Genomic DNA, 25,576 nt, shown 5'->3' with positions numbered 1-25,576 from the left:
ACAGAACATTTCAAGAACTTTTAACCTTTCTTCAAGTGCAGTCGCAAAAACCATCAAGCGCTATGATGAAACTGGCTCTCATGAGTACCGCCACAGGATAGGAAGACCAAGCGTTACCTCTGCTGCAGAGGATAAGTTCATTAGAGTTAACTGCACATCAGATTGCAGCCCAAATAAATGCTTCACAGTTCAAGTAACAGACACATCTCAACATCAACTGTTCAGAGGAGACTACGTGAATCAGGCCTTCATGCTCGAATTGCTGCAAAGAAACCACTACTAAAGGACACCAATAAGAAGAAGAAGAAGAGACTTGCTTGGGCCAAGAAACACGAGCAATGGACATTAGACCGGTGGAAATGTGTTCTTTGGTCTGGAGTCCAAATGGGAGAGTTTTGGTTCCAACCGCTGTGTCTTTGTGAGACGCGGTGTGGGTGAACGGATGATCTCCGCATGTGTAGATCCCACCGTAAAGCATGGAGGAGGAGGTGTGATGGTGTGGGGGTGCTTTGCTGGTGACACTGTCTGTGATTTATTTAGAATTCAAGGCACACTTAACCAGCATGGCTACGACAGCATTCTGCAGCGATACGCCATCCCATCTAGTTTGCGCTTAATGGGACTATCATTTGTTTTTCAACAGGACAATGACCCAACACACCTCCAGGCTGTGTAAGGGCTATTTTACCAATAAGGAGAGTGATGGAGTGCTGCATCAGATGACCTGGCCTCCACAATCCCCCGATCTCAACCCAATTGAGATGGTTTGGGATGAGTCAGATGGCAAAGTGAAGGAAAAGCAGCCAACAAGTGCTCAGCATATGTGGGAATTCCTTCAAGACTGTTGGAAAAGCATTCCAGGTGAAGCTGGTTGAGAGAATGCCAAGAGTGTGCAAAGCTGTCAATAAGGCAAAGGGTGGCTATTTGAAGAATCTCAAATATAAAATATATTTGGATTTGTTTAACACTTTTTTGGTTACTACATGATTCCATATGTGTTATTTCATAGTTTTGATGTCTTCACTATTATTTTAGAATGTAGAAAATAGTAAAAATAAAGTTTGTCCAAACTTTTGACTGGTACTGTATATATTGCCACTGCGCGACAAAAAAAATCTTGGTCGACCAACAGCCTATCGACCAAACAATTGACCAGGTGACAAAACTGGTAATGAATTAGACCTGCTTTATATAGCTGCAACAACCACCTGGAGACCATACAAACACACACACACACACACACACACACACACACACACCCTCCCTGCAGTTCACCTCCCCCTCTGTAAAATCCGGCCCACAGACACACACCTGTCTGAGGAGCAGGAGGGGGTTAAAATAATGCCGGAAGTAATTATTGACGACAACAACTGGGGATGATGTGGTGGACTAAGAACTCACCAAATGAGATTCCAATCCTTTCACTTGTTTCTTTCCCTGTAGGCCTTGTTAACTCCCCCTAGTGGATCTGAAAGGACTGATGATAGCTAACACCTACACAGGCCTTCTGGATGCATGGGAGGAGGTAACGACTTGAGGATCTGGTGAAGGGAGGAATTGATCCAAATGGAATCAGATTTAAAACTCCCTCTTTTTCCCCCTCAGCTCAATCACTCAACTGGAGCCGTGACATGTGCCGTGACCTTTCAGCTTTTGGTGTCCCATTCCTCTAACCCCCCACCCATACAGTACACCTCTCCACACACCCCGTCCCTCTCCCAACACCAAGGTCACAATACCGTTCATATCAGGTGATACCCCCAGTCACACTCTCATTGATCCACTGATGGGTTAACGTAATCAATACACTACTGACAGCTAACAGGACACACGCACGCAAACATACACACACATACACAGCTTGGGAAAACACTATGTGGTTAATGAGAAATTCAGACAAAGGGGAGGGCAGGTTTGTTGGCAGGTTTGGGACGTTCAGACTAAGAACAAACGTATATTGTGGTGTCTGCTCCTCACCTGTCCTCTCTACCAGTCAGTCATCAATACTGGGAACACTGCTATGGGATAATATTTCAACAGCTGCTAGACAGGGTGGGAAGGAAGGTAGGTTTAGGACTTTATGTGTCTGATGAACCCAGAAGTCCCTGGAAAATAGTGTCAATTGTTGCTGAGTGGACTACCCTGGCTAAATGAATGCAATGAAATGAATGATCACTCTCATTCAAATGCCCTACCCAGACTAAATAAATAATGCTTTGGCACAAAATAGTATAATATTTTAGAACATCTGATAAGATGAATGAACATCACCAAAGTGTAAGGAAAGTGGTCAATGTCTTTATACCAAAACTACCTAACACAAAAAGCAGGTATTTCTTTCATTGATTGATTGATTGATTTGACATGACAATCAAGACTATTAAACAGTGCTTTTAGGGTAACAGCATCATAAAAACATAACTTTTCATTGTTTTCCAAATATGTTCTAAACTCAATAAAAAATGGAGTCTATAAATTGGAGTAGTAGTAGCTAGAGTAGCAGATTTCCTGCACTCACCAAGAGGCTCCAGGCAGACTAGTATTGATTAACTATAAAGGATTCACTATAGGCTCATTTCCTCTCTGAAGAACACCAGATGCTACCTACAGATGTGCCTAATGAAACAAACCAGCACACAGACACTCACAGAGCCATACACACATACAGGCACACACAGAGCCATACACACACAGGCACACACAAAATATGTGTCTCCTAATATGTTGAAATAGGATAAAAGAAAATAGAATAGAATGCTATAATTTAGTGGTGCACACTTAGTAATATTTCGTTTAAGAATAGAACATAATAGAATAGGTAAAACCGTAAGTTAAACCCAGTATCTAAAAGCAAGATCTATTTGGCATTCATGTAATGTGTTAGTAACTTATCTGAACAGAGTTTTCCTGCTCTGCTTTTGTCCTTATCAAAACGGAAGAATCCTCTGTTGGATTTGTCCTTGATAAATATGCATGCCCTAATGTTGCAGTGCTACGTGCAGAGATGTGAAGCAGCAGAGAGCACACACACACACACACACACACACACACACACACACACACACACACACAATGCTTCTCTCTCTCTTTCTCTGGGGAGGGAAGGAAGAGAAAGACACGTTTCTCATGATAGGATGACTGATCCTGTGAAAATATACATTTTGGTGTGTGTGTATGTGTGTGTGTGTATTTGTATTTGTGTGTGTGTGTGTGTGTATGTGTGTGTGTGTATGTGTGTGTGTATTTGTGTGTATGTGTGTATGTGTATTTGTGTGTGTGTGTGTGTGGGTGTGTGTGTGGGTGTATTTGTGTGTGTGTGTGTGTATGTGTATTTGTGTGTGGGTGTATGTGTGTGGGTGTGTGTGTGGGTGTATGTGTGTGTGTGTGTGTGTGTGTGTGTGTGTGTGTGTTTGCTTGCTTGCATGCTTTCTGGTATAAACAACTCATTGTGTGTCTGGATAAGATTGTATCCTCCTGACCTACAGAATGAGACTTGAGTGCCAAGGTCTGAATTAAAACCTGCAGTTCGTCTAGCTGTCTGGCTCAGTTCAATGCCAGCTGAGCTATGGAGAGGAAAGCAACACACATTAACACAAACACACACACACACAGAGAGACACACACACACATACAGAGACACACACACACATACACAGTGCCAGGTAAGCCACTGAGAGGACAGCAGGGTACTCTAATGCAGATTTAATTGACCTATCGCTGCACCCTCCGCGGGTCTACCCAAAACCACCTGGCCAGGCCAGGACTGACCACAATGCAGTGCTCCAATCAGCTAACAGCACGCCATCATACCAGGGGATCACTGGGAAAGAGGCCATACGGCCCAAAAACATTGTGAGAGACTGGGATAGGATGGTTGGGTGGACAGGCGTATGTGCAACACACACAGAAACTCACAGAAACAAAGAAACACATATACAGCCAGTGTGCTACTGGGGTTTTGTCACCTGCTTGTATAAGTGCTAAACACACACACAGTTTCTGGATTTGACTCTCAGATTGGAATCAAACACAAAGGATATGTGAGGTAATGGTGGAGAAACATCTAGGATGTCCTTACACACTACCCTGGGGAGCAGGGTCAATCGGAGCAAAGCTGTAATGCTTGACTTGCTCCAGTTCAGATGTCAGCCATCAACATCCAAAAGCCATTCATCACTGAGAGACTAGAGAAGTTCTGATACCAGTCACGTCAGTAGAGAACAACAGTGTTTTAGAAGATGAAACAGCAGCACTTGGTGATGAAACATGTGTACTGCAACAGAGCGAAATCCCCATCCACAATCAGATCACAAGTCCTCCAACAACCACTCGACTCTGGTAGTTGCCTAATTCCAAATGAACTCCTAGTCCCTACTCACTATGCACCTGTGTAGTTCTGAATGGATTTGGTAGGTGTTAGCAATATGGGATTAGCTCCACCTTGCCCTCTGACAAACCAGGTGGAGCTACTGTTGCTACAGAGTTTATATACTGACATGACATTTCTGGGGTTATAGGAACTTGTGATTGATTTGGACTCTTACATGTCTTTAAAGCCTGACAGCACACCTGTCACTGTCTCCAAATCTTCACATGCATCTCTCCTTCTGTTGTTAATCAGAGGAAACCCACAGCCCGCAGCCAAACAGACGACATCCGACTCCAGGTGTCCGATTTCCCTTCATTACGAGGCATTGTTTGTGTGCGTGTGTCCTTTGTGTGTGTGTGTGTGTGTGCACGTGTGTGTGTGTGTGCATGTGTGTGTTTGTGTACGTGTGTGCACGTGTGTGTGTGTGTGTATGCATTCATATGTGCATGTGTCCTTTTGACCTATAGGCTAAGAGAAGGACTGACACAATGTATCCATAAAGGGGTTGATGACAGATCCATCTCCCCACACCAGCCCACCCTAAAGACGGTCTCCACAGCTAGAAGAGAGCCCAGCTCCAGTTCACATAGTACTGGCTGGCTACCATTCAAACCTCGCATCTTTAATAATTAACGTAAATAATATGGCAGCAGATCAGTTGAGTTGAGAAGCTTATTCTGAGGGATCTTTATCTCCCAGAGCAGTAGATTAGAAATGGAAACAGTTCCGTGTAGATCAGTAGCAGTTATACTATACAGATGATTTATCCTGTATATACAAATAAAAATAAAAACTTAAAGAGTTGAGGAGTTTGATGTATGTTTACACAAAACTAGAAGCTATGTATGTGGTCAGATGAAATGAGTGGGGACAGAATATCCTCTAGCCTACAGATATAATGTTGAAATCAAATTTCTTCTTGACTTTTTTACTGGTAATTAAGTTAATTCAGACCTTGATCCTTCCTTCCTTCCGTTCTGACTCCCAATTCAGACCAGGATCCTTCCTTAATAGACCAAAAGGAAAATGTTGGCATTTTATTAGATAAAGAAAGATATGATCATGTGTATTCTGTCTGTCTGTCATAAGGGCTATAGAGGGAAACATCTGTCCATCTGTCTCCTAATGTTGTTATCTCCATTGTGATCTAAATCCATGTTCCTCTAGTAATTCTATTCAACAGGAATTTGTCAGTCTGCCAGTCAGTCAGTCAGTGAGTGGGAAGGGGGTCTTAGTTATAGTTCCAGATGACATCTGCCCAGTGTTGCTGCGGTGTATAAGCTGTCCCAGAGACTGCCTGCTGGGGGTTTAGTTTATTAGGATCCCCATTAGCTACTGCACAGGCAGCAGCTACTCTTCCTGGGGTCCACATGAAACGTACAAATACATGACAAAGTACAGAAAAAAATTGAACAAAGGCTCCAAAAACACCCAAATACATCCTTTTAGAAACGGCAAAGCTCTCAGTATAGTGATGCAGGTCTTTAGATGTTGTACACATGAAAATGTGTCATTCCGAACTTTATCCGCAATGGTATATTCCGTTTTGCGCGACTCAAACCGTTTCCCCTATCCAGCTGCTCTATTGTGTAGCCTGCTGCTACAGGTCACTGCCAAAATAAAGGAAACACCACCATAGCTCTCACAGACTCACGTCAGAATTAGAAGTTCATCCATGGTTCTCAAACATCAAATTTCGAAGTTGTTGGAATATTTTACGGTTAGGGTTAAGTTTAGGCATTAACTCCAAATCTTATGGGGAGGCATTAACTCTGAATGGTTAAGGTAAGGGTTAAGGTTTGGGAAAGGCAAAAACCTAAAATCACAAAAACAAATGTATATTGCTGGATTCAAACATGCAACCTTTGGCACTTGAGGCAGATGCTTACGCCCAACTGCCATCCCCAACGCACTAGCAAAACCAAAACCTACTTGAAGGTAACAGCACTCACTGTTGCCCTTAGTGGCCGCTTTCCACGTCATCTCCTGACGGCCACAGACATGGATGGACGTCGAATACTGACTTACATCACAGGTGACCTGGCTGACTACACAAGGAGGATGAGGAAATGATTTGCTTTTTGGGGTAAGTTTCTCAAAAACATGTGAAATCACAAAAAAGGTGTCTGGACCCTTCTATAACATGCCATTTTCATCAAAAAATGTGATTTGGTTGTAAAAAAAGAAAACCTCCTTTATATTCACAATAAAACTATATAATAGTTATATATAGGAAAGACACCAAGAGACAACAAAAATACTATTTACAACCTATCCATATATACATATTCATATTTTTATATACAGTACAGTTAAATTAAATCTTTAGAAAGAGGAGAGGCGCTGTGATATCTGTTTTTTTAATAAAGCTCAATTTTATTTATTTTTAATTTTTTTTGGGGGGGGGGGTGGATCAGCTTAATATTGCAGATAGATTGTATCTTCTATCAATGTAATTGTCTGCATCACTTCCAATTCCCCATGTTTTTTTTTATATATATACTCCCCTTTATTACTTTTCAACCCCACCATCCTTTCCCTACTTGGAGTAAATTAGTGAACAACAATGCCCAGGCTTCTATAAAGCTAAACTTGCTTTTTGCCTGAGTAACCTCCATGAGCATTCCCCCATGACATGGCTCTATACATAACTGAGCGACGCATTCAATCTGTTTTTGGTTTGGGTACAGTGAAGAAACCTATAGTGGTGTGTCTGGTGGGGTATGTATGTCTGTTTGAAGTGTATGCAAATAGATTATACAAGTGGTTAGGCATTTTCCACACACAAATGTTTCTTAAAAGACTAGGAGAAGTAGTCAAATTCTCCTCAACCCTCAACCATGAAAGACTATAATGCATGTTGTTGATGTTATACTGAACAAAAATATAAACGCAACATGTAAAGTGTTTTTTATTTAATTTTTTTATTTAAATGTATTGTTTTTGGTTTGTTTTTTTACGGGGTGTATCAGCTTTAATATTTCAGATAGATTGTAACTTCCATCAATGTAATTGTCTGCATCACTTCCAATCCCCCATATGTTTTTTTCCCCTCGCATATATATATATATATATATACTAGGGCTGTCAAAAATAGCGCGTTAACGACGTTAATTAGTTGTTTGCTGTTAATTGCGTCAATTTTTTTAACGCATTTCACGCATGCGCAGTGTGACAAATTATTCAGGTCAGGAAAGTGGTTGGGAGCTAGAGGCGAGATGGAGCAAGGTGAGCAAAGTGGGCCTATTGACGGATTCAAATATAAAAAGAATGATGATGGTACAGTTAACAAGTACAAGGTTATTTGCAAGATTTGTAAGAAGGAGTTTCAATTTCACCGGAGCTGTTCAAGCTTGAAGTACCATGTCAACGCCAAACATGCGTTTGCTGGGCCGTCAGATTCAGCAAGTGGTTTGCGCCAGACCACGCTGAATGTTTGCAGGCAATTAACAAAATCAACCTCAGATAATTTGACCAACACAATAGCAAAATGGATTGCAAAGGATTGTAGACCCATTAGCATTGTAGAAGACTCAGGTTTCCTTGATGTTTTGCAAGTGGCGTCTCAAGACTCATTCTATAAGCCACCGTCAAGAGCCACAGCCAAAGACAAATATTATGGTGTGTAGTATGTTTCAGCTTGATTTAAAACACCATTATTTGGCTGTGTTAATAAACAGACATAATATGAAAATTATGTATCTGTGTCCTGTTATTTATCTTTTGGTATGCATTTCAGAAAAAAAATGGTTAGGATTCAGGTGTAATTGCAAATAGTGATTAATCATGATTAATCCACTGAAAATTCTGATTAATTTGATTAAAAATTTTAATCATTTGACAGCCCTAATATATACATATATACATATATATACACTGCTCAAAAAAATTAAGGGAACACTAAAATAATACATCCTAGATCTGAATGAATGAAATAACCTTATTAAATACTTTTTTCTTTACATAGTTGAATGTGCTGACAACAAAATCACACAAAAATTATCAATGGAAATCAAATGTATCAACCCATGGAGGTCTGGATTTGGAGTCACACTCAAAATGTGGAAAACCACACTACAGGCTGATCCAACTTTGATGTAATGTCCTTAGAACAAGTCAAAATGAGGCTCAGTAGTGTGTGTGGCCTCCACGTGCCTGTATGACCTTCCTACAACGCCTGGGCATGCTCCTGATGAGGTGGCGGATGGTCTCCTGAGGGATCTCCTCCCAGACCTGGACTAAAGCATCCGCCAACTCCTGGACAGTCTGTGGTGCAACGTGGCGTTGGTGGATGGAGCGAGACATGATGTCCCAGATGTGCTCAATTGGATTCAGGTCTGGGGAATGGGCGGGCCAGTCCATAGCATCAATGCCTTCCTCTTGCAGGAACTGCTGACACACTCCACATGAGGTCTAGCATTGTCTTGCATTAGGAGGAACCCAGGGCCAACCGCACCAGCATATGGTCTTACAAGGGGTCTGAGGATCTAATCTCGGTACCTAATGGCAGTCAGGCTACCTCTGGCGAGCACATGGAGGGCTGTGCGGCCCCCCAAAGAAATGCCACCCCACACCATGACTGACCTACCGCCAAACCGGTCATGCTGGAGGATGTTGCAGGCAGCAGAACGTTCTCCACGGCGTCTCCAGACTCTGTCACGTCTGTCACATGTGCTCAGTGTGAACCTGCTTTCATCTGTGAAGAGCACAGTGCGCCAGTGGCGAATTTGCCAATCTTGGTGTTCTCTGGCAAATGCCAAACGTCCTGCACGGTGTTGGGCTGTAAGCACAACCCCCACCTGTGGACGTCGGGCCCTCATACCACCCTCATGGAGTCTGTTTCTGACCGTTTGAGCAGACACATGCACATTTGTGGCCTGCTGGAGGTCATTTTGCAGGGCTCTGAAAGTGCTCCTCCTGCTCCTCCTTGCACAAAGGCGGAGGTAGCGGTCCTGCTGCTGGGTTGTTGCCCTCCTACGGCCTCCTCCATGTCTCCTGATGTACTGGCCTGTCTCCTGGTAGCGCCTCCATGCTCTGGACACTACGCTGACAGACACAGCAAACCTTCTTGCCACAGCTCGCATTGATGTGCCATCCTGGATGAGCTGCACTACCTGAGCCACTTGTGTGGGTTGTAGACTCCGTCTCATGCTACCACTAGAGTGAAAGCACCGCCAGCATTCAAAAGTGACCAAAACAACAGCCAGGAAGCATAGGAACTGAGAAGTGGTCTGTGGTCACCACCTGCAGAACCACTCCTTTATTGGGGGTGTCTTACTAATTGCCTATAATTTCCACCTGTTGTCTATTCCATTTGCACAACAGCATGTGACATTTATTGTCAATCAGTGTTGCTTCCTAAGTGGACAGTTTGATTTCACAGAAGTGTGATTGACTTGGAGTTACATTGTGTTGTTTAAGTGTTCCCTTTATTTTTTTAGCAGTATATATATATATATATATATATATATATATATATATATATATATATACACATACACACATACATACATACATACATACACACACATACACACACACACACACACACACACATATATATATACACATACATACATACATACACACACACATACACACACATATCCTTTTTAAAATTATATTTCCCTTCATTACTTTCCAACCCCACCACCCCTTCCCCAATTGGAGTAAACTAGTGAACCACAACGCTTAGGCCTCTACTTCCAGCCCATACATACTATATACATTTTATGGACAGTCAAATTCTACAATAATTATATTTTGTTTAATTTTACTCCTGAACTTCCTCCGATCATTTTCATGATGTCCATCTGGTTTGCTTCTATATGCCATATTTTTCTAACTGTGCTCTTTCACAAAAGCTCTCAACCTATAACCTATATACTTGTTATGGACACAGTATGCTTTACATTAGTTATCTTGTTGTTATTAGTTGTTGTTATTAGTCCCATCCTTCAGCTCCATTCAACACCTCCCATCTATCTCTTAACACCATCCATATTGGATTTCTATTTGCCATATATTTTTTAACTGTACTCTGGTGTTTTACAAAAGTTCTGAACCTTTCTATTCTCATTGTTTCTACAGATCATTTTTGCTAAAAGTATTATTATGTAAACATGTCAAGTGTTGTCCCATGTTTCATGAGCAGAAATAAAATATCCCTGAAATGTTTGTTTACATCCCTGTTAGTGAGCATTTCCCCTTTGCCAAGATAATCCATCCACCTGACAGGTGTGGCATATCAAGAAGCTGATTAAGCAGCATCATCATTACACAGGTGCACCTTGTGCTGGGGACAATAAAAGGCCACTCTAAAATGTGCAGTTTTGTCACACAACACAATGCCACAGGTGTCTCAAGTTCTGATGGAGTGTGCAATTGACATGCTGACAGCAGGAATGTGCACCGGAGCTGTTGCCAGAGAATGTAATGTTCATTTCTCTACCATAAGTAGCCTCCAACGTCGTTTTAGTGATTTTTGGCAATACGTCCAACTGGCCTCACAACCGCAGACCCCGTGTAACCACGCCAGCCCAAGACCTCCACATCTGGCTTCTTCACCTGCAGAATCGTCTGAGACCAGCCACCCGGACAGCTGATGAAACTGAGGAGTATTTCCGTCTGTAATAAAGCCCTTTTGTGGGAAAAAACTCATTCTGATTGGCTGGGCCTGGCTCCCCAGTGGGTGGGCCTGGCACGCAAGTGTGTGGGCCTATGCCCTCCCAGGTCCACCCATGGCTGCTCCCCTGCCCAGTCATGTGAAATCCATAGATTAGGGCCTAATGAATTCATTTCAATTGACTGATTTCCTTATATGAACTGTAACTCAATAAAATTGTTGAAATTGTTGCATGTTGCGTTCATATTTTTGTTCAGTATAGTTCTGTGTGTGCAGTTAAAGCAGCAATTAGCAGTAGAAACAATAACAAAGCCCTACTCCCCGCCCCTGGTTCGGTAAAAAGCTGAGGGATGGAGCTGGAGAAATGTAATCACTCTCAAATTCATAGACAGAGCTATGGATGCAAGGACTGACCATCCATGACATCAAATGTATAGTTTTAACCATGTTTTGAGGCTATATAGTGTTTGTTTACATTTTCTTTGTTTACAAACATTGCTGTAAACAAGCATATATTTTGGGTTCTGATGGGGTACGACAGTTGAACTAAGCCCATGAGGCATTTCTAAGTTATATTCTTCAAGAATCAATGGGTACATATCATTAATTTAAGTCCAAAAAGGGATGTAGCAACTGCTGATTGCCCCTTTAAGGGCAAGGCATGCTGCTTTGTGTTGTCTTTCTTTGTTGCACCTGAACATATTACTGGACAGTAATCAAGATGGGACAAGTTCAGAGCCTGAACAACTAGTAGAGTTGATCTTTGTGTAAAAAACGTAGAACATATTTTTATAACAGACATACAGTACCTCTCCTCATCTTCACAACAACAACTTTGTCAATATGACTTGACCATGATAACTAAATGTTCAGCTTGTTCAACTTATTCAATGGTCACACCCTTTATGCACAACTCCAGTTGAGGTTTAGGTCTAAGAGAATGCTTTGAACCAAATACAATGCTTTTGGCTTTAGATGTATTTAAGACCTGTTTATTGTTAATGACCCATTCTGACCCCGACTGTAACTCCTTGCTAAGAGTCTCAGTGCTGATGTGTAGAGTGTGCAATCATCCTAGTCATTTTAATCATTTGTGAAAAAAGAGAAGTGTGTTTGTGAGTGTATCACTACCTGGGCTGTGGCCTGTTGATAGCCTTACGTAACATCTGTCCCTTTCCTTCCCTCTCCTCTCCCTCCTTCAGAGGACAGATGTTCCCCACTATAGCCCTTGCATAAGGCCACAGCCCAGGTAGTGATATAGTCACACACACATGCACACACACACACACACACACACACACACACATGCATGTACAGTGAGGGAAAAAAGTATTTGATCCCCTGCTGATTTTGTACGTTTGCCCACTGACAAAGAAATGATCAGTCTACAATTTTAATGGTAGGTTTATTTGAACAGTGAGAGACAGAATAACAACAAAAAAATCCAGAAAAACGCATGTCAAATTTTTTTGAAATTGATTTGCATTTTAATGAGGGAAATAAGTATTTGACCCCCTCTCAATCAGAAAGGTTTCTGGCTCCCAGGTGTCTTTTATATAGGTAACGAGCTGAGATTAGGAGCACACTCTTAAAGGGAGTGCTCCTAATCTCAGCTTGTTACCTGTATAAAAGACACCTGTCCACAAGCAATCAATCAATCAGATTCCAAACTCTCCACCATGGCCAAGACCAAAGAGCTCTCCAAGGATGTCAGGGACAAGATTGTAGACCTACACAAGGCTGGAATGGGCTACAAGACCATCGCCAAGCAGCTTGGTGAGAAGGTGACAACAGTTGGTGCGATTATTCGCAAATGGAAGAAACACAAAAGAACTGTCAATCTCCCTCTGCCTGGGGCTCCATGCAAGATCTCACCTCGTGGAGTTGCAATGATCATGAGAACGGTGAGGAATCAGCCCAGAACTACACGGGAGGATCTTGTCAATGATCTCAAGGCAGCTGGGACCATAGTCACCAAGAAACAATTGGTAACACACTACGCCGTGAAGGACTGAAATCCTGCAGCGCCCGCAAGGTCCCCCTGCTCAAGAAAGCACATATACAGGCCCGTCTGAAGTTTGCCAATGAACATCTGAATGATTCAGAGGAGAACTGGGTGAAAGTGTTGTGGTCAGATGAGACCAAAATCGAGCTCTTTGGCATCAACTCAACTCGCCGTGTTTGGAGGAGGAGGAATGCTGCCTATGACCCCAAGAACACCATCCCCACCGTCAAACATGGAGGTGGAAACATTATGCTTTGGGGGTGTTTTTCTGCTAAGGGGACAGGACAACTTCACCACATCAAAGGGACGATGGACGGGGCCATGTACCGTCAAATCTTGGGTGAGAACCTCCTTCCCTCAGCCAGGGCATTGAAAACGGGTCGTGGATGGGTATTCCAGCATGACAATGACCCAAAACACACGGCCAGGGCAACAAAGGAGTGGCTCAAGAAGAAGCACATTAAGGTCCTGGAGTGGCCTAGCCAGTCTCGACCTTAATCCCATAGGAAGTCTGTGGAGGGAGTTGAAGGTTTTAGTTGCCAAATGTCAGCCTCGAAACCTTAATGACTTGGAGAAGATCTGCAAAGAGGAGTGGGACAAAATCCCTCCTGAGATGTGTGCAAACCTAGTGGCCAACTACAAGAAACGTCTGACCTCTGTGATTGCCAACAAGGCTTTTGCCACCAAGTACTAAATCATGTTTTGCAGAGGGGTCAAATACTTATTTCCCTCATTAAAATGCAAATCAATTTATAACATTTTTGACATGCGTTTTTTTTTCTGGATTTTTTTGTTGTTATTCTGTCTCTCACTGTTCAAATAATTAAAATTATAGACTGATCATGTCTTTGTCCGTGGGCAAATGTACAAAATCAGCAGGGGATCAAATACTTATTTCCCTCACTGTATACACATGCACATACCCAAAGCATGTTGGGCCTACAATATGACACTGTGTCCTCCCTATATGCAGGTGCACCAACACGCATGCACAGACCCAAGACCAGACAGGAGATGAAGCCTATTTGTTTTCTTCACTTCTAACAGACACCAGGTGAATGAAACTCGGCTAAAACTATGTTGACTTCTACCCAAATGTAGCCTATAACAAGTAAATATGTAGCCCTAGCTAATTTGTCCTTAAAGAGAGGCCTAGCGGATGGATGAATCAGAATGCTGAACAAAATAGGAGAGCTAAATGCCGCGCGTAACTCGTTTGGTGACATGACGTGATTCAAATAACCAAACGGGTCCCCTGAATTATCTCTGCATGACTAGCCTCCTCAAAGACTCTCTGTGGCGTCAACACTCACATTCACTTCGAGGAGTGCAATCATCCTCCCTCTCTCTAGCATAATATACAGTATCAGCCATCTCGCCCGCAGCAACCGGCCAAACAAAACAACCATGCTGACAACCATTAAATAGCTAGTTTGTCTCCTTCACACTTCGATATTTTGTCAAACATCACAACTACCTATAAAGACATAACTGTGACTGGTGTGTGGGAATAAACGACTGTATACTTTCCACAGATTCTGACCCTGTCTATAATTTGCGCAGAGCAGCAAAAAATAACCCACCGCAGCATCATCCATCGATGCGCAGTGCATTAGGCTCCGCTCCGCAACGTGAGAAGAATGCTGCACCCGGTCAGGAACGACTGCAGATTACTGGCAGGGCCAGGGCTTTACCGAAAACATCTACTTTACCGAAGTGACGGCATCCCTTCACAGCATAATTTAATCTCGCCATCTTCAAATATTCATAAACCCGCTAGCCAATATGACACCACCCGATGCAGCAGTATGACCTATTATTAGAAGCCTGTTAGAGGAATGCTGTTGCTTACTTACCTGTGTTGCCTGTAACGTGACCGCAGAGATTTCGCTGTTCAATCTCTTCTCTCCGCGGTGTGTGTCAGCTCTGCAGTAGCATGTGCTGTGTGTGTGAAAGTGTGTGCCTGTGCTCGTTATTTCGTGTAATGCGGTACAGGTCTCTCATGGATTCTCCTCCTCGCTCTCTTTCTTTTTCACTCACTCTCTCTCTCTCTCCCTGTTCCTCCTCTCTCGCTATCAGTGAAGCCGCACTTACGTATTCGGCTGATGCGCGCTCCCGGTCCGTGGGTCGACGTGAGTAGTACCACTGGACAGGTGTTATGGGGCGGGAAAGGGGGGTTGACTGGAGACAGTAAAAACTGCTGGTGTGGTGCTATTTATTTAAGGAGAGGTGGAAGTTACAGAGGAGTTATTGTTTTCTTTCATTTGATTGTTTTCAGGAATAACTCATATTTATTGAGTTACAGACAGAGAGCTGTGGATTACTCCATGCAGCCGTATCTATTCCCTCATTTGCCCAAGCCCATTCTATCTCCCACAAAGCTCTTCTGTCAAAAAGACAGTGTGGTCTTTGACAGCTAGAGGAATCCATATATCAGCCACACACTGGCACATCTCAGTGTGTGTGTGTGTGTGTGTGCGTGGGTGAGTGTGTGCGTGCATGCGTGTTTGCGTTCGAGAGAGGGAGAATGAGCGAGAAAACCCCAGATATGACTAGTATCAAACTTGGGTCATCTACTCAGCTCAGGACCACGTTAGCCCACTGACCTAAAGCCAAGCTGTTAGCTCTGAGAGTGGGAACTAACACAATTCTTCATGCCTCAGGCAAGGTTAGTACTCATCACATGGACACAGTTCCCTGAACCAACTCCAGTACATAGAATACAGTTGAATTCGGAAGTTTACATACACTTAGGTTGGAGTCATTAAAACTTGTTTTTCAACCACTCCATACATTTCTTGTTAACAAACTATAGTTTTGGCAAGTCAGTTAGGACATCTACTCTATGCATGACACAATACATTTTTCCAACAATTGTTTACAGACAGATTATTTCACTTTTAATTCACTGTATCACAATTCTAGTGGGTCAGAAGTTTACATACACTAAGTTGACTGTGCCTTTAAACAGCTTGGAAAACTCCAAAAAATGATGTAATGGCTTTAGAAGCTTCTGATAGGCTAATTGACATAATTTGAGTCAATTGGAGGCGCACATGTGGATGTATTTCAAGGCCTATCTTCAAACTCAGTGCCTCTTTGCTTGACATCATGGGAAAATCAAAAGAAATCAGCCAAGACCTCAGAAAATAAATTGTAGACCTCCACAAGTCTGGTTCATCCTTGGGAGCAATTTCCAAACGCCTGAAGGTACCACGTTCATCTGTACAAGCAATAGTACTCAAGTGTAAACACCATGGGACCACGCAGCTGTCATACCGCTCAGGAAGGAGACTCATTCTGACTTTGGTGCGAAAAGTGCAAATCAATCCCAAAACAACAGCAAAGGACCTTGTGAAGATGCTGGAGGAAACAGGTACAAAAGTATCTATATCCACAGTAAAACGAGTCCTATATCGACATAACCTGAAAGGCCGCTCAGCAAGTAAGAAGCCACTGCTCCAAAACCGCCATAAAAAAGCCAGACTACGGTTTATCACTGCACATGGGGACAAAGATCGTACTTTTTGGAGAAATGTCCTCTGGTCTGATGAAACAAATATAGAACTGTTTGGCCATAATGACCATCGTTATGTTTGGAGGATAAAGGGGATGCTTGCAAGCCGAAGAACACCATCCCAACCGTGAAGCACGGGGGTGGCAGCATCATGCTGTGGGGGTGCTTTGCTGCAGGAGGGACTGGTGCACTTCACAAAATAGATGGCATCATGAGGAAGGAAAATTATGTGGATATATTGAAGCAACATCTCAGGAAGTTAAAGCTTGGTCGCAAATGGGTCTTCCAACTGGACAATGACCCCATGCATACTTCCAAAGTTGTGGCAAAATGGCTTAAGGACAACAAAGTCAAGGTATTGGAGTGGCCATCACAAAGCCCTGACCTCAATCCTATAGAAAATGTGTGGGCAGAACTGAAAAAGCGTGTGCGAGCATGGAGGCCTACAAACCTGACTCAGTTACACCAGCTCTGTCAGGAGGAATGGGCCAAAATTCACCCAACTTATTGTGGGAAGCTTGTGGAAGGCTACCCGAAACGTTTGACCCAAGTTAAACAATTTAAAGGCAATGTATTTGGCTAAGGTGTATGTAAACTTCCGACTTCAACTGTATATTTACATTCAGTACCAGTCAAATGTTTGGACACACCTACTCATTCCAGGGTTTTTCTTGATTTTTACTATTTTCTACATTGTAGAATAATAGTGAAGACATCAAAACTATGAAATAACACATATGGAATCATGTAGTAACCAAAAAAGTTTTAAACAAATATAAATATATTTTATATTTGAGATTCTTCAAAGTAGCCACGCTTTGCCTTCATGACAGCTTTGCACACTCTTGGCATTCCCTCAACCAGCTTCATGAGGTAGTTACCTGGAAAGTTAATTTGTGGAATTTATTTCCTTCTTAATGCGTTTGAGCCTATCAGTTGTGTTGTGACAAGGTTGGGTGGTATACAGAAGATAGCCCTATTTGGTAAAAGATCAAGTCCATATTATGTCAAGAACAGCTCAAATAAACAAAGAGAAACGACAGTCCATCATTACTTTGAGACATGAAGGTCAGTCAATCCGGAACATTTCAAGAACTTTGAAAGTTTCTTCAAGTGCAGTCACAAAAACCATCAAGCGCAATGATGAAACTGTCTCTCATGAGGACTGCAACAGGAAAGGAAGACCCATAGTTACCTCTGCTGCAGAAGATAAGTTCATTAGAGTTAACTACACCTCAGATTGCAGCCCAAATGAATGCTTCACAGAGTTCAAGTAACAGACACCTCTCAACATCAACTGTTCAGAGGAGACTTCGTGAATCAGGCCTTCATGGTCAGATTGCTGCAAAGAAACCATTACTAAAAGACACCAATAAGAAGAAGATACCTCCCAAGTTGGGCAGTGGTCTAAGGCCACTGTGCCACTAGAGATCCTGGTTCGAATCCAGGCTCTGTCGTAGCCGGCCGCGACCGGGAGACCCATGGGTGGCGCACCATTGGCCCAGCGGCAGGGGAGGGGAGGGAATGGCCGGCAGGGATGTAGCTCAGTTGGTAGAGCATGGCGTTTGCAACGCCAGGGTTGTGGGTTCGATTCCCATGGGTGGCCAGTATGAAAATAAATATATATATTTAAAAAAAATCATGCACTAACTGTAAGTCGCTCTGGATAAGAGCGTCTGCTAAATGACAAAAATGTAAAAATGTAAATGTACTTGCTTGGGCCAAGAAACATGAGCAATGGACATTAGACCAGTGGAAATCTGTCCTTTGGTCTGATTAGTCCAAATTTGAGATTTTGGGTTCCAACCACTGTGTCTTTGTGAGACGCAGAGTAAGTGAACAGATGATCTCTGCATGTGTGGTGCCCACCATGAAGCATGGAGGAGGAGGTGTGATGGTGTGGGGATGCTTTGCTGGTGACACTGTCAGTGATTTATTTAGAATTGAAGGCACACTTAACCAGCATGGCTACCACAGCATTCTACAGCTATACGCCATCCCATCTGGTTTGCGCTTAATGGGACTATGATTTGTTTTTCAACAGGACAATGACCCAATTCACACCTCCATGCTGTGTAAGGGCTATTTGACCAAGGAGAGTGATGGAGTGCTGCATCAGATGACCTGGCCTCCACAATCACCCGACCTCAACCCAGTTGAGATGGTTTGGGATGAGTTGGACCGCAGAGTGACGCAAAAGCATCCAACAAGTGCTCAGCATATGTGGGAACTCCTTCAAGACTGTTGGAAAAACATTCCTCATGAAGCTGGTTGAGAGAATGCAAAGCTGTCACCAAGGCAAAGGGTGGCTACTTTGAAGAATCTCAAATATAAACTATATTTTGATTTGTTTAACACTGTGGCAAGTGATTTGAAAGGAGTCAGGCGCAGGAGGGTAAATCACAGAATAAAGGGGTTTATTCCGAAGAAACAGCGGTACGCAGCAATGTGTCAAACACTCCAGTGCATAATCAGACGCACTGGGAAACAACAAGGCACATGGGTGGAATATCCTGGCGATAAAAAAAAACAAGGCGCTCCACCGAGCTAAACTAACCTCCACAAATAAACAATCACACACACAAAGACATGGGGGCAGAGGGAACACATACAGGTACTGATGAGGGGATATGAACCAGGTGTGTGTAATAAACAAGACAAAACAAATGGAATGATGAGATGAGGAGCGGCAGTGGCTAGAAGGCCGTTGACGACGAACGCCGAAGCCTGCCCGAACAAGGAGAGGAGGCAGCTTCGGAGGAAGTCGTGACAGTACCCCCCCTTGACGCGCAACTCCAGCAGCGCACCAACACCGGCTTGGGGACAGCCAGTAGGACGCGGAGCAGGGCGAGCCGGATGGCGACGGTGGATATCCCGCAACAGGGAGGGATCGAGGATATCCCTCACCGGGACCCAGCACCGCTCCTCCGGACCGTACCCCTCCCACTCCACGAGGTACTGAAGGCTCCCCACCCGAACCTCGAATCCAGGATGAAACGGACGGAGTACACCAGGGCCCCCTCTATGTCCAGAGGGGGCGGAGGTACCTCCCGCACCTCAGACTCCTGGAGCGGACCAGCCACCACCGGCCTGAGGAGAGACACATGGAACGAGGGGTTAATACGATAATCTGGCGGGAGTAGTAACCTATAGGTAACCTCATTTATTCTCTTCAGGACTTTGAATGACCCCACAATCTGCAGGCTCAGATTCCGGCAGGGCAGGCGGCGGGGCAGATTCCGGGTCGAGAGCCAGACCCAATCACCCGGTACAAAGACCGGGGCCTCTGGCGATGCACGGCGCGCTGGAGATGGACGTGAGCAGCATTCCACGTCTCCTCCGCGCACTGAAACCAGTCATCCACTGCAGGAGTTTCAGTCTTGCTCTGATGCCATGGTGCCAGAACCGGCTGATAACCTAAAACCCATTGAAATGGCGTTAGGATAGTGTAGGAGTGGCGGAGAGAGTTCTGGGCATATTCGGCCCATGGCAAGAACACCGACCACTCCCCCGGCCAATCCTGGCAGTAGGACCGCAGGAACCTACCCACATCTTGATTCACCCATTCCACCTGCCCATTAGACTTGGGGTGAAACCCAGAGGTCAGGCTGACCGAGACCACCAGACGTTCCATGAACGCCATCCAGACCCTGGATGTAAACTGGGGACCCCGGTCAGACACTATGTCCTCTGGCACCCCGTAGTGCCGGAAGACGTGAGTAAACAGGGCCTCCGCAGTCTGCAGCAGACCGTGGGGAGACCAGGCAGAGGAAGGAGACGGCAGGCTTTTGAAAAGCAGTCCACAACGACCAGGATGGTGGTGTTACCCTGAGAGAGGGGAAGATCAGTATGAAAGTCAATACACAAGTGGGACCATGGCCGTTGTGGAACTGGTAAGGGATGTAACTTACCCGCTGGGAGGTGCCTAGGTGCCTTACTCTGGGCGCACACCGAGCAGGAGGAGACATACACCCTCACAGGTGTACGGCCGATACCTGGGTGACCAGAGGAGGGGGACGTGTGTGCCCAATAGATCAGACGGTCATGGGCAAGAGACGGCATGTACTGCAGCCCAGCTGGGTGGAGATGGCTCTGTGCGTAATGCCCGCTCTATGTCCGCGTCCATCGACCTCACTACCGGCGCCACAATGCAGGAGGCCGGGAGTATGGGTGTGTTGTCTGTGGGCCTCTCCTCTGTGTCATACAGCGGTGACAGTGTGTCTGCCTTCACGTTCTTCGTACCCGGGATGTAAGACAGTGTAAAATCAAACCGGGTGAAGAATAGGGCCCACCTGGCCTGGCAAGGGTTCAGCCTCCTCGCTGCCCGAATGTACTCCAGATTACAGTGGTCCGTCCAGACGAGAAAAGGGTGTCTCGCCCCCTCGAGCCAGTGCCTCCATACGGTCAGGTCTCGGACAACAGCCAACAGTTCCCGATCACCAACGTCGTAGTTCTGCTCCGCCGGCTGCAGATAGTAGTTGACAAAGCCAATAAAGCGCTGCACCTCCTTTACCGTGATTGGAGTCGGCCAATTACGCACGGCTGAAATGTGATCTCCCTCCATCTCCACACCTGAGGTGGTAATGCGGTATCCGAGGAAGGAGACGGACTGTTGGAAAAACAGACACTTTTCTGCCTTGGCATAAAGGTGATGTTCCAACAGTCGGCCCAGCACTTTGCGAACCAGGGACACATGCTCGGCACGTGTAGCGGAAAACACCAGAATGTCATTGATGTAGACCACTACACTGCGACCAAGCATTTCCCGAAACACCTAGTTCACAAAGGACTGGAAGACGGATGGAGCATTCATCAAACCGTACTGCATCACCAGGTATTCGTAATGCACCGTGGTTGTGCTGAATGCTCTCTTCCACTCGTCCCCCTCTCGGACACGCACCAGGTTGTACGTACTCCGGAGATCAAATTTTGTGAAGAAGCACGCCCCATGCATTGACTTGATTACAGATAGAATGAGGGGTAGAGGATAACTATAATGTATTGTCCCCTTGTTCAGTGCTCGGTAATCAATGCAGGGGCGCAGACCTCCGTCTTTCTTCTTCACAAAAAAGAAACTTGAGGATGCGGGCGAAGTGGAGGGACATATGAACCCCTGGCGCAGGGACTCGGAGATGTATGTCTCCATCGCCTCCGTTTCAGCCTGCAACAGGGCATGTACATGACTCCTGGGAGGCACAGCATCTACCCAGAGGTTTATCGCGCAATCCCCCACCTGATGAGGTGGTAATTTGGTCGCCTGCGTTTTGGGAAACGCGTGCGCCAAATTGAGGTATTCGGGGGTAATGCGCACGGTGGAGGTAGTGTCTGGACTTTCCACCGTGGTTGCACCAACGAAAACAGCTAGACACCTACCCTGACACTCTCGCGACCACCCCGTGAGAACCCTCTGCGGCCATGAAAAGGTGGGGCTGTGTAGTGCTAACCAGGGAAGACCCAACACAACAGGGAAAATCAGGGGACAAAATAATAAAAAAGGTAACTTGCTCTCCATGGGTCTCGTGCGTAACCATCGTGACTGGTGCTATAACTTCCCTAATAAACCCTGACCCTAATGGTCGACTGTCAAGTGCTTTGATGGGCAGTGGAATGGATATGGGAACCAATGGAATACCTAGACTATGCGCTAACGACCTGTCCATAAAGTTCCAGCTGCGCCTGAATCGACCAGCGCCTTACAATGGGAAACTACTGTGTAATCAGGGAAGGTGACGTGTATGGTGCAGTGCACAGCAGAGGGCTCTGAACGAGTGTGGGTTTGCGCTACTTGGGGTGACGCGAGAGTGCACTGCCTGCCGCCTCCAGACCCGGAAGAACCCTGACGACAGCGTGCAGCCGAATGTCCTCTCCTGCCACAAGAGTGACACTGGAGCTGTCATCCTCCGTTCTCCCGGATCGCTGCACCACACAGCTCCATCGGAACTGAATCCAGGTTGAGGGGGGGTGAAACGGGAAGGCCCCCTCCAGGACATCCTCTTGCAGCTAGCAGGTTGTCCAACCGGATGGCCATGTCCACCAGCTGGTCGACAGTCAATATCGTATCTCGGCAGGCTAGCTCCCTTTGGACGTCGTCTCGCAGGCTGCACCGGAAACAGTCGATCCACCCGGACCCAGCCACTAGAGTACAAAACTCCAGGGCAAAGTCCTGCGCGGTCCTCGTCCCCTGCCTCAGTTGGACCAGCCGTAGTTGTCCAACGCGGCTCCTCCTTCAAGCCAGACCGCGTTGACCCACTCCAGGGCTTTCCCAAGAGGCAGGAGACAAGGGCAGACACCTTCTCCCGCTCCGATGGAGCCGGGCTGATGGACGAGAAGTAGATCTCCAGCTGCACGAGGAATCCCTGGCAGCAGGCAGCTGTCCTGTCATGATCCCTCGATCGGGAGAGATGAATCCCTGTGGAAGCTGGGGTGTGGGTGGCTGGATCCGGTCGCTCAGCTGGTCCCGACGGGTCGGGTCCTCTCCTCTCCAGGTGTTGGACGACCTGGAGAACCCGATCTATCGCTTCTCTCAAGTTGGCTAACATCGCAGAATGCTCCCGGACCCGTGCCACGACTCCAGGCATGTGCTCTTCTCCTACTGACTCCATGTTTGGTGTGTGATTCTGTGGCGAGTGATTTGAAAGGAGTCAGGCGCAGGAAGGTAAATCATAGAATAAAAGGGTTCATTCCGATGGCACAGCAGTACGCAGCAATGCGTCAAACACTCCACTGCGTAATCAGGTGCACTGGGAAATAACAATGCACATGGGTGAAATATCCCGGCAATACAAAATACAAGGAGCTCATGGTTACTACATGATTTCATGTGTTATTTCATAGTTTTGATGTCTTCACTATTATTCTACAATGTAGAAAGTAGTAAAAATAAAGAAAAACCCTGGAATGAGTAGGTGTGTCCAAACTTTTGGCTGGTACTGTATGTATTTATATATTTAGATTTTTACACTAAGGACATACAACGTTGATTCACTGTTTAACGGATTCCATTTTTTAAAAGTGAGACGAGTGAGCTGATAAAAATAAAATATATAGAAAAAATGTATTTGATTTGAACCCCTTGCAAAAGTACTAAACAACCTTAGTACAACACCTAGCGACCTTACCTAGAGATTTGGGACTAGTATAATGGTTAATACAGTTTGATTCCTGGTCAGGGAGGCATAGTTCTGCCATTTTTAATAATTTATGTGCTAGCTGAAATATATAGCAGTCTACTACAGTAATCAGACCTATTCTCACTATAGCTTATATTCAGCTTGAATTCTACAGTTAACACATATCACACTAAAATACAAATCATTTTTGACAGGAAATGTACCTTTTCTAGTTTAGCCATATTTATCTTACCTTAGAAGTGTTTACTTTGCAGGCTAACTAGCATCTATTGAGTTGCAATGTCCGATAAATTGACTACCCAAATCAACTTGAAGTATCTATAAAACAAGTTATGCTGCCACATAATCCAAAAGGAAGGCTACTGCTTATCTTTTTTCCTAAAATTACTGTTCGCAATTTAAAAATGATTGTTTTGATTCACATGATTCAATTCACCGTGATTAAACCAAATCCCAGTTACTACAATGGCAAAGTGAATCGTTCGTTTCATCGAAAATAATACTTTTTTTTAATTTAAAAAACGTGTGGGGGGGATGTGAAGCGGGGCATCCGTTAAACAGTAAATTAACTTTGTATGGCCTAACCGACATTGACACAACATGTAAGTGGTGGCTGGGGGCAGACAGAGAATTACCCCTCCCCTCCATCCTCCCCCCATCTTTCAAGAATTCCAAATCTGCCTTTCTTGATTATGGTGGCAGCCATGGGGGGCTGTGGTGGGTGGTGGGGGTTCCTGGTGGAGCTTTAAGCCCTAAAAGCTTTCGCTACTGGAGGCCTTTGGCATGTCATTAATTTGATACCCCTCACAAAGGATGGGTCTCTCTCTCTCTCTCTCTCTCTCACTCTCTCGCTCTCAATTCAATTTCAATTTAAGGGGCTTTATTGACATGGGAAACATATATTTACATTGCCAAAGCAAGTGAAATAGATAATAAACAAAAGTGAAATAAACAATAAAAAAAGTAACAGTAAACATTACACTCACAAAAGTTCCAAAATACATTTCTCTCTGTCTCTCTCACTTTCATCTCCCTCTATTTCTCTCTCTCTCTCATCTATCTCCCGCTTTCGCTCTCTCCCTCTCTTGCTCTCTTTCTCGCTCTTTCTCTTTTACTTTCTATCTTTTAATACCTTATATATGAAAATCCACACGTGGAGAAATCCAGCTGAACGCAGATGAAAAAAGTGAGGCACAGAAGAACGAGTCTTTTATTATCTGAGCTTTATGTTGGTGTTGAACTGGTAATGAGAGAGAGACAGAAGGGGAGAAATAGAGAGGGGGAGGTGAGGGAGAGATAGAGAGGGAGAGGAGAGGGAGCGATAGAGAGAGGGAGCAATAGAGAGAGGGATTGATAGAGAGAGGGAGGAGAGGGAGAGATAGAGAGGGTGGGTCGTGGGTGGGCTACATTGAGAGTGAAAGGAAAAGCTGGCAGATAGGAGTTTTGTTGGATCAGAATTTTAAGACATCATTAACCGGTTAACCTACTTTTACTCACTGGTTTCCCCAACATCTGTACAGTAGCTATAGAACAGTATGTGGTCTCCTTATCTCCCCATAAGTGATGTGGTTTACAACCCCCCCCATGCTTCTCGAAATATAAATATTTGCAAATGTCTCTCTCTCTCTGTGTGTGTGTGTGTGTGTGTGTGTGTGTGTGTGTGTGTGTGTGTGTGTGTGTGTGTGTGTGTGTGTGTGTGTGTGTGTGTGTGTGTGCGCGCATTTGGGGGTCTTATTGTAATCTTCGAACGTGAACTCTACATGTTGAAAAAGGGAGCTCAACTAAATGAAGATGTTACCATAGGCTTTGCTCTACACACCCAGTTCTGTCTTTCAGATGCATGTGTAGAGGACTAAGAAGACACATACATAAAAGTATACTGTATCTACTGTACATGTTTCCTTTTGAAGATTTGACTCCTTTTGGTTAC

The 25,576-nt window shown here is 44.7% G+C and overlaps 1 protein-coding gene across 1 annotated transcript in view; it reads right to left on the bottom strand.

The window, feature by feature from the left end:
* The window catches only part of LOC121578145 (neurofascin), a 203,693-nt gene extending 188,615 nt beyond the window's left edge, over window positions 1–15,078 (bottom strand). Inside the window, exon 1 of the mRNA XM_041892280.2 lies at window positions 14,856–15,078. The gene's annotated coding sequence lies outside the window, so the exon portion shown is untranslated. The remainder of the gene's footprint in view (window positions 1–14,855) is intronic.
* Window positions 15,079–25,576: the final 10,498 nt, after the last annotated feature.

The sequence above is a fragment of the Coregonus clupeaformis genome, chromosome 12 (assembly GCF_020615455.1).
Source record: "Coregonus clupeaformis isolate EN_2021a chromosome 12, ASM2061545v1, whole genome shotgun sequence".
NCBI classification, from domain to species: domain Eukaryota; kingdom Metazoa; phylum Chordata; class Actinopteri; order Salmoniformes; family Salmonidae; genus Coregonus; species Coregonus clupeaformis.
The sequence above is the reverse complement of the archived record's forward strand: the minus strand, read 5'-3'. Positions and strand labels throughout refer to the sequence as shown.